The 8,651-nt window shown below is 40.1% G+C and overlaps 2 pseudogenes; one reads left to right on the top strand and one right to left on the bottom strand.

Annotated features, from left to right (window-relative positions):
• The first annotated feature begins 613 nt into the window (after positions 1-613).
• LOC133061915 (large ribosomal subunit protein uL30-like) lies at positions 614-1,565 on the top strand (annotated as a pseudogene).
• A 2,683-nt stretch (positions 1,566-4,248) lies between these two features.
• Positions 4,249-5,423, bottom strand: LOC133061914 (olfactory receptor 7E178-like; annotated as a pseudogene).
• Between the last annotated feature and the right edge of the window lie 3,228 nt (positions 5,424-8,651).

Genomic DNA, 8,651 nt, shown 5'->3' with positions numbered 1-8,651 from the left:
GACAAGGAGCTGCTAGGGTCAGCTGAGGCTGAGATAGCATTTTGGAGTGACCTTCACTTGGCATCTTCTAGGCAAGCTCCAGATATCTTTTCAATTATCCACAGAATATGAACTCCTTATCTTATGGAAGGAGTGTGGTTACAAGGGAAGGAAATAATCCATTTAATAAAGTATAAGACCTAATTTAAAAAAAACCATGCACCCCAATGTTCATTGATGGACCTAGAGAATGTCATACAGAGTGAGTTAAGTCAGAGAAAAGCAAATATTGTATGTTAATTCATATATGTGAAATCTAGAAAAATAGTATAGATATTTGCAAAGCAGAAATAGAGACACAGATGTAGAGAACAAATGTATGAATACCAAGGGGAAACGGTGGGGTGGGAGGAATTGGGAGACTGATATTGACACATATATTCTACTTATACTGTGTATAAAATAGATAACCTACAGTATAGCACAGGGAACTCTACTTAATGCATTGTGGTGACCTGAACGGGAAGTAAGTAAGTACACGTATAAGTGATTCATTTTGCTGTACAGTAGAAACTAATACAACAGTGTAAAGCAACTATATGCCAATAAAAATTTAAAAAATAAAATATGAGACCAATATTTTGCTTTATCTAAGAGTGAAAACATACAGCTCATTGTTAGCAATATATGCATATTAATAGTTTGATTCAACTGAAATAGTTATGGTTTATTGAACTGTTTGTTACTCTGTGCTGGGAACTCTTTGAAACACTTTATAGCTCCAACACATTTACTCTTCATGCACAAAAATTTTGAGATAGCTCTTTTCCGGCTGGAACCATGAAGTGTGCAGAAGAGGGGGAAAAAATGGTTCCTACTGTGCCTGAAACCCTTAAGAAAAAGCAAAACAATTTCACAGAACTTAAGGTCAAGCACCCGAGAAAGAAGTTTGCCCAAAAGATGCTTTGAAAGGCAAGGAGATAGCTTATCTATGAAAAAGCTAAGCATCACCACAAGGAATACATGCAGATGTACAGAACTGAAATTCAAATGGCTAGGATGGCACAAAAAGCTGGCAACTTCTATGTACCTGCAGAACCCAAATTGGCATTTGTCATTAGGATCAGAGGTGTCAATGGCATGAGCCCAAAGGTTCAAAAGGTGCTACAGCTCCTTCGCCTCCAGCAGATCTTCAATGGCACCTTTGTGAACCTCAACAAGGCTTCAGTTAACATGCTGAGAATTGTGGAGCCATACAAGCATGGGGGTACCCAAATCTGAAGTCTGTAAATGAATTGATCTACAAACGTGGTTATGGCAAAATCAGCAAGAAGCAAATTGCCCTGACAGGTAACGTGTTGATTGCTTGATCTCTTGGGAAATACGGCATCTTCTGCATGGAGGCTCTGATTCATGAGATCTATACCATTAGAAAACGTTTCAAAGAAGCAAACAATTTCCTGTGGCCCTTTAAATTATCTTCTCCACAAGGTGGAATGAAGAATAAGACCACTCATTTTGTAGAAGGTGGAGATGCTGGCAACAGGGAAGACTAGATCAACAGGCTTATTAGAAGGATGAATTAAGGTATCTACCAGGATTATTTTTATAATCTGGTCAGTTAATAAACAATTGAAACAAATTGAAAAAAAAAAACCAACTTTGAGATAGATGCTGTCATTATCCACATTTCATAGATGGGGAGATTGAGGCAGAGAAATGAAGGAGTTTGCCCAAAGTCACACAACTAGCAGCTAAAATCTGCCTGGATTCAGAATTCACACTTTAAACCACACGTGTTACTGCAGTTTACCCTTTAACAATGCTGCAGGGAGGGGCACTGACCTTGAGCAGGAGAAAACCCATGTATTATTTCAGTTAACCCTTCATATCAGTGATTTTGTATTCTCAGATTGAAGGAGCCAAATGTGTAGTGTTGTAGTCTGGATAACTGAACCTGTACAGTTCATACCCATGTTCAAGGATCAACTGTACTCAAAAGAGGAATTTGTGGGAGATGTAAGAGATGTTGATTTGATCCCTGGGTTGGGGAGATCCCCAACTCAGGAGGAGGAGATGGCAACTCACTCCAGTATTCTTGCCTGGGAAATCCCATGGAAAGAGGAGCCTAGCAGACTCTCAGGGGTCACAAGAGTCAGATACGACTTAGTGACTAAACAATAAAAACACAAAGATCCTATTACTAGTAAAGAAAAGAGTTAGCCTTTGTTGAAGTAAAGTACAGAAGGCTGAATTCAGAGCAAGGTGACAATATCTTATTAATGAGCACAAGCGACAGGTTGTATGGTATCAAAAGCAAATATATGTAAAGAAATATCAGGAATGTTGGGGAACATAACATGGCCTATTTCTAGGGTACACTTTCTCAGATCATCCTTCTTGTGAGCTAGTATGACTTTAAGAACTTCAGCATCTGCTCATGAACACTAAAGGATCCAAACCTACCAGTCAGACTTTATTTTCTTGGGCTCCAAAATCACTGCCGATGGTGACTGCAGCTGTGAAATTAAAAGATGCTTGCTCCTTGGAAGAAAAGCTATGATAAAACTCTGCTCTATTAAAAAACAGAGACATTACTTTGCTGACAAAGGTCTGTATAGTCCAAGCTCTGGTTTTTTCAGTAGTCTTGGATGGATGTGAGAGTTGGATGATAAAGAAGACTGAGCGCCCAGGAGTTGATGCTTTTCAATTGTGGTGTTGGAAAAGACTCTTGAGAACCCCTTGGACAGCAAGAAGATCAAACCAATCAATCCTAAAGGAAATCAACCCTGAATATCCATTGGAAAACCTGATGCTGAAACTGAAGCTCCAATACTTTGGCCACTTGACGTGAAGAGCCCGCTTATTGGAAAAGACCCTGATTCTGGGAAAGATTGAAGGCAGGAGGAGAAGGGGATGACAAAGGATGAGATGATTGGATGGCATCGCCAACTCAATGGATATGAGTTTGAGCAAGCTCCGGGTGATGGTGAAGGACAGGGATGCCTGGTGTGCTGCAGTCCATGGGGTCACAAAAGATTGGACATGACTGAGCAACTGAACAACAACAACAGTCTTTGAACAAAATGTGATTATATCATTAGTTCCCAGACAGCATGAAAATCAACTGGGATCATTTTAAAATCCTATGCTAAGAATACAATTCAGTCTAATTAAATCATAATCTATGTTGAGAAGCAGTCACCAATATTTTTTAAAGACTCCCAGGTGAGTCCAATGTGAAACCAATGTTGAGGACCAGTTACATGGATGCATAAGCAGATATGAAAGATGCAACGGTTCTGTAGACAATATACATGAATTTTGGAAAGAAATGCAGATTTTTAAAATTTATTTTTTAATTGGAGTATAGTAGCTTTACAATTTTGTGTGAATTTCTGCTGTACAACATCGTGAATCAGGTATGTGTATACCTATATCCCCTCCCTAAGGCTTGAAGATTTTAATTGTTAAGAAAAGGGTTTTTACATGTCTCCAGGATGTCTGGGTCCACCAATATGACCCAGCAATCCCACTGCTGGGCATACACACTGAGGAAACCAGAGTTGAAGGAGGCACATGTACCCCAATATTCATTGCATCACTGTATACAAATAGCTAGGATATGGAAGCAACCTAGATGTCCATCAGCAGATGAATGGATAAGAAAGCTGTGGTACATATACACAATTGAATATTACTCAGCTATTAAAAAGAATGCATTTGAATCAATTCTAATGAGGTGGATGAAACTGGAGCCTATTATACAGAGTGAAGTAAGTCAGAAAGAAAAACACCAATACAGTGTATTAACGCATATACATGGAATTTAGAAAGATGGTAACGATGACCCTATATGTGAGACAGCAAAAGAGACACAGAGATAAAGAATAGGCTTTTGGACTCTGTGGGAGAAGGTGAGGGTGGGATGATTTGAAAGAATAGCATTGAAACGTGTATGTTACCTTATGTGAAATAGATCACCAGTCCAGGTTCGATGCATGAGACAGGGCACTCAGGGCCGGTGCACTGGGATGACCTTGAGGGATGGGATGGGGAGGGAGGTGGGAGGGGGGTTCAGGATGGGAGACACGTGTACACGTGTGGCTGATTCATGTTGATGTATGGCGAAAGACACTGCAATATTGTAAAGTAATTAGCCTCCAATTAAAATAAATAAACTAATTTAAAAAAAGAAATAAAGAGAGTCTATAGCTATAACAAGAGACTTCCCTGGTGGCTCAGATGGTAAAGCGTCTGCCTACAATGTGGAAGACCCGAGTTCGATCCCTGGGTCGGGATTCAATCATGCAGTGATTATAATGATAGGATCCCACAATAATCCCTCAATCCCATTAAAATATACCAAATGAAGCAACAAACTGATTGGAAACATTGTTAAGTTTTGAAAGGCACAAGAGCTACAAAATCAAAGAACCAAATAGGCACAACTTTGAATTCCAACTGTTTTTACTGGCTCTTCTAATCTACGCAAACAAGATGCATAGACGTTGAGGTTAGGTTGTTTTGCTGAGGAGTCCCCACATGGCCCTCTTGATGTCCCTGTTCCTCAGGCTGTAAACAAAGGGGTTCAGTATGGGGGTGACCACAGTGTACATCAATGAGGCCACTGCACTGTCCCTGGGAGATGAGACAGTAGAACTGAGATGCACCCCAAGGTCTGTTCCATAAAATAGACACATGATTGCCAGGTGACAGCTACAGGTGGAGAAGGCTTTATACTTCCCACCTGTTGACGGGACTCTCAGAATAGAGGAAACAATGTGAGTATAAGAGAAGAAGATCCCTGTGAATGGAAAACCACCAAAAATGACACCAATAAAATAGATTCATATGTTACTGCTGGGGATTTCAAAACAGGCAAGGCTAAGGAGCTGAGAGGGGTCACAGAAGAAATGAGAAATTTCCATATCCAGGAAGAAGGTAAGTTCTAACACCATCAAACTATGAAGACGGGAGGCCAAAAGGCTGATGAAAAATGACACCAAAATTAGCAGGCTGTAGAGGCGTGGGTTCATGACGACTGTGTAGTGCAGAGGGTGACAGATGGCCACAAACCAGTCATAGGCCATGGCAGTCAGGAGTAGATTATCCAAACATCCAAAAATGATAAAAATAGACATCTGAGTCAGGCAGCTCATGTAAGAGATGAGTCTGCTGTGAGTTTGAATGTCCACAATCATCTTGGGGACAGTGGTAGAGGTGCAGTCAATGTCAGTCATGGACAGTCTGGAAAGGAAGAAGTACATGGGAGTGTAGAGGTAGGAATCAGAGATGAAGGCCAGGATGATGAGCAGGTTCCCAAGCACAGTGACCAGGCACATGGACAGGAAGAGGCTAAAGAGGAGGGGCTGCAGTTCTGGATCATCTGAGAGGTTCATGAGGAAGAATTCTGAGACAAGTGTTACATTCTCTGGTCCCATGTGGCTTAGACACCACTAGAAAGAAAAAGAGGTTTCAAATAAATGAAACAAGCAAACAAGGAGTCAGCACTGTCTTTTTGTTAGATTCAAGCAAGTCAAATCATTCACACTTGAGGATCATACATTCCAGTAACTTCAGTGATATTTCTTAGTTCTGGCAAACTTATTTTCCCTTACTTTCTCTTTTCTCACTGATGTCTTGGCTATTTACCTGTTTCTATGTACAGTCATTTTACAGACTATAGGCCAAAGTGTCATAAAGAAGGAGCCAATTTAGAATTAATCATGAACACAGTAGAATATCAGTCACCACCTTTGAAGGAAATATATGGAAGAAAAAATATGTTTCTTATATGCACACCTATATCCATAGCAGCACTATTCACAGTGGCCAAAACATAGAAGCAACCTAAATGTCTATTGACAGATGAATAGATAAGTAATATACAGATAAAGAAGATATGGTACATATACACAGTGGAAATCTACTCAGCCATAAAAAACCAAAATATTGCCATTTGCAGCAACATGGGTACAACTAGAGATTATCACACCAAGTGAAGTAAGTCAGAAAAAGACAACTATAGGCTATCAGTTATACGTGGAATATAAAATTTGCCACAAATGAGCCTATCTACAAAGCAAAAACATTCACAGATGTAGAGAACAGGCTTGTGGTGGCCAAAGGGGACGGGGCTAAGAAGAGGAATGGACTGGGAGTTTGGGGTTGGTAGATACAAACTAGTAAATTTAGAATGAATAATGCTTTTGAACTGTGGTGTTGAAGAAGACTCTTGAGAGTCCCTTGGACTGCAAGGGGATCCAACCAGTCCATTGAAAACCAGTCCTGGTTTTCATTGGAAGGATTGATGCTGAAGCTGAAACTCTGATATTTTGGCCACCTGATGCGAAGAACTGACTCATTTGAAAAGACCTTGATGCTGGGAATGATTGAAGGTGGGAGGAGAAGGGGATGACAGAGGATGAGATGGTTGGATGGCATCACCAACTCAATGGACATGAGTTTGAGTAAACTCCAGGAGTTGCTGATGGACAGGGAGGCCTGGCATGCTGCAGTCCATGGGGTTGCAGAGTCAGACATGACTGAGCAACTGAACTGAACTGAAACAACAAGGTTTGATACATAGCACAGGTACTATATTCAATATCCTGTGATAAGCCATAGTGGAAAAAAATATAAATATGCATATGTGTATAACTGAGTCACTTTGCTGTACAGCAGAGAATGACACAACACTGTAAATCAACAATACTTCAATTTTTAAAAATTGAAAAAAGAAAGGAGAGGGTGGGAGCAAGTTGAGAGAGTAACGTTGAAACATACATTACCCTATGAAAATAGCTAGCAGGTGGGAAGCTCTTGTATAGCACAGGGAGTGCAGCTTTGTGCTCTGTGAAGACCTAAAGGGGTGGGATGGGATGAGGGGTGGGAGGGAGCTTCAGAGGGAAGGGATATATGTATATTTATGGCTGCTTCACTTTGTTGTACAGCAGAAACCAACACAACATTGTAAAGCAATTATTCTGCAATTAAAAATTAAAAAAAGGAATGAAATATCTTTCTCTGTTAACTGCCACCCCCCCCCCCCCCCCCCCACACACACACACACCACTTCTGGGAATTCGCTGATAGTCCATTGGTTAGGAAACAACATTTTCACTTCTGTGGGCCAGAATTAATCCCTGGCTGGGGAAATAAGATCCCTCCAGTGGCATGACCAAGAAAACAAAACAAAACAAAACAAACAACATTCCAATTAAAAAACACTAGAAAGTAGCCAAACATGGCTTATCCAAATGTAGTGCAAGAAATTCCCTTAATTTGGAATATTTATAAACACCTTATAACCTTATGTATATTCTAAATTAAAGTCAAATGTACTTCATCAGTTAGAATTTTGATAGCATAGTCATCTCCATAGATTTTCATCATTACTTGGTTTTCTAATAGCCATCCTTCATGAAAATAAGTGCTCACTCCAGTATGTGAGTTGTCTTTTAAAAGTCTTTTCAAATATTAATCCTAATACTAAGCTTTTTATGCAGTTGTTTGTATAAACTTTATACAACTTCAGGGACAGTCTTATGTTTGAGATTGCTTTCTGTTTTTCTTGTTTCCATTATGTAGTGCCTGGTTGTTGTTGCTGTTCAGTTACTAAGTTGTGTCTAACTCTTTGCCACCCCATGGACTGCAGCATGCCAGGCTTCTCTGTCCTCCACTATCTCTCAGAGTTCACTCAAATTCATGTCCATTAAGTCAGTGATGCTATCTAACCATCTCATTCTCTGATGCCCCCTTCTCCTTTGCCTTCAGTCTTTCCCAGCATCAGAGTCTTTTCCAATGAGTTGGCTCTTCGTATTAGGTGGCCAAAGTATTGGAACTTCAACTTCAGCATCAGTCCCTCCAATGAATATTCAGGGTTGATTTCCTTTAGGATTGACTGGTTGGATCTCCTTGCAGTCCAAGGGATGCTTAAGAGTCTTCTCCAACACCACAATTCCAAAAACATCAATTCTTTGGTGACCAGCTTTCTTTATGGTCCAGCTCTCACATCTGTACATGACTACTGGAAAAATCAGAGTTGACTATACACAAGTTTGTTGGCAAAGTGATGTCTTTGCTTTTTAATAGACTGTCTAGGTTTGTCATAGCTTTCCTTTCAGGAACAAGAGTCTTTAAATTTTGTGGCTGTAGTCACCGTCCACAGTGATTTGGAGCCCAAGAAAATAAAGTATGTCACTGCTTCCAGTTTTCCCCCTTCTATTTGTCATGCAGTGATGGGACCGGATGCCATGATCTTAGTTCTTTGAATTGAGTTTTAAGCCAGGCTTTTCACTCTTCTCTTTCACCCTTTTCAAGAGACTCTTTAGTTGCTCTTCACTTTCTCCAGTTAAAGTGGTATCATCTGCATATCTGAGGTTGTTGATATTTCGCCCAGAAATCTTGATTCCAGCTTGCATGATGTACTCTGCATTTAAGTTAGAGTAACAGTATACAACCTTGTTGTTGTCCTTTCCCAATTTTGGGCTGGATCATTGTTCCATATCTGGTTCTAACTGTTGCTTCTTGTCCTGTATAACGATTTCTCAGGAGACAGGTAAGTTGGCCTGGTATTCCCATCTCTTTAAGACTTTCCCACAGTTTATTGTGATTCACACGAAGGTTTATGTGTAGTCAATGAAGCAGATGTTTTTTGGAATTCCCTT

Source organism: Dama dama, chromosome 9 (genome assembly GCF_033118175.1).
Source record: "Dama dama isolate Ldn47 chromosome 9, ASM3311817v1, whole genome shotgun sequence".
Taxonomy (NCBI): Eukaryota; Metazoa; Chordata; class Mammalia; order Artiodactyla; family Cervidae; genus Dama; species Dama dama.
This window is presented reverse-complemented; position numbering and strand designations above follow the sequence as displayed.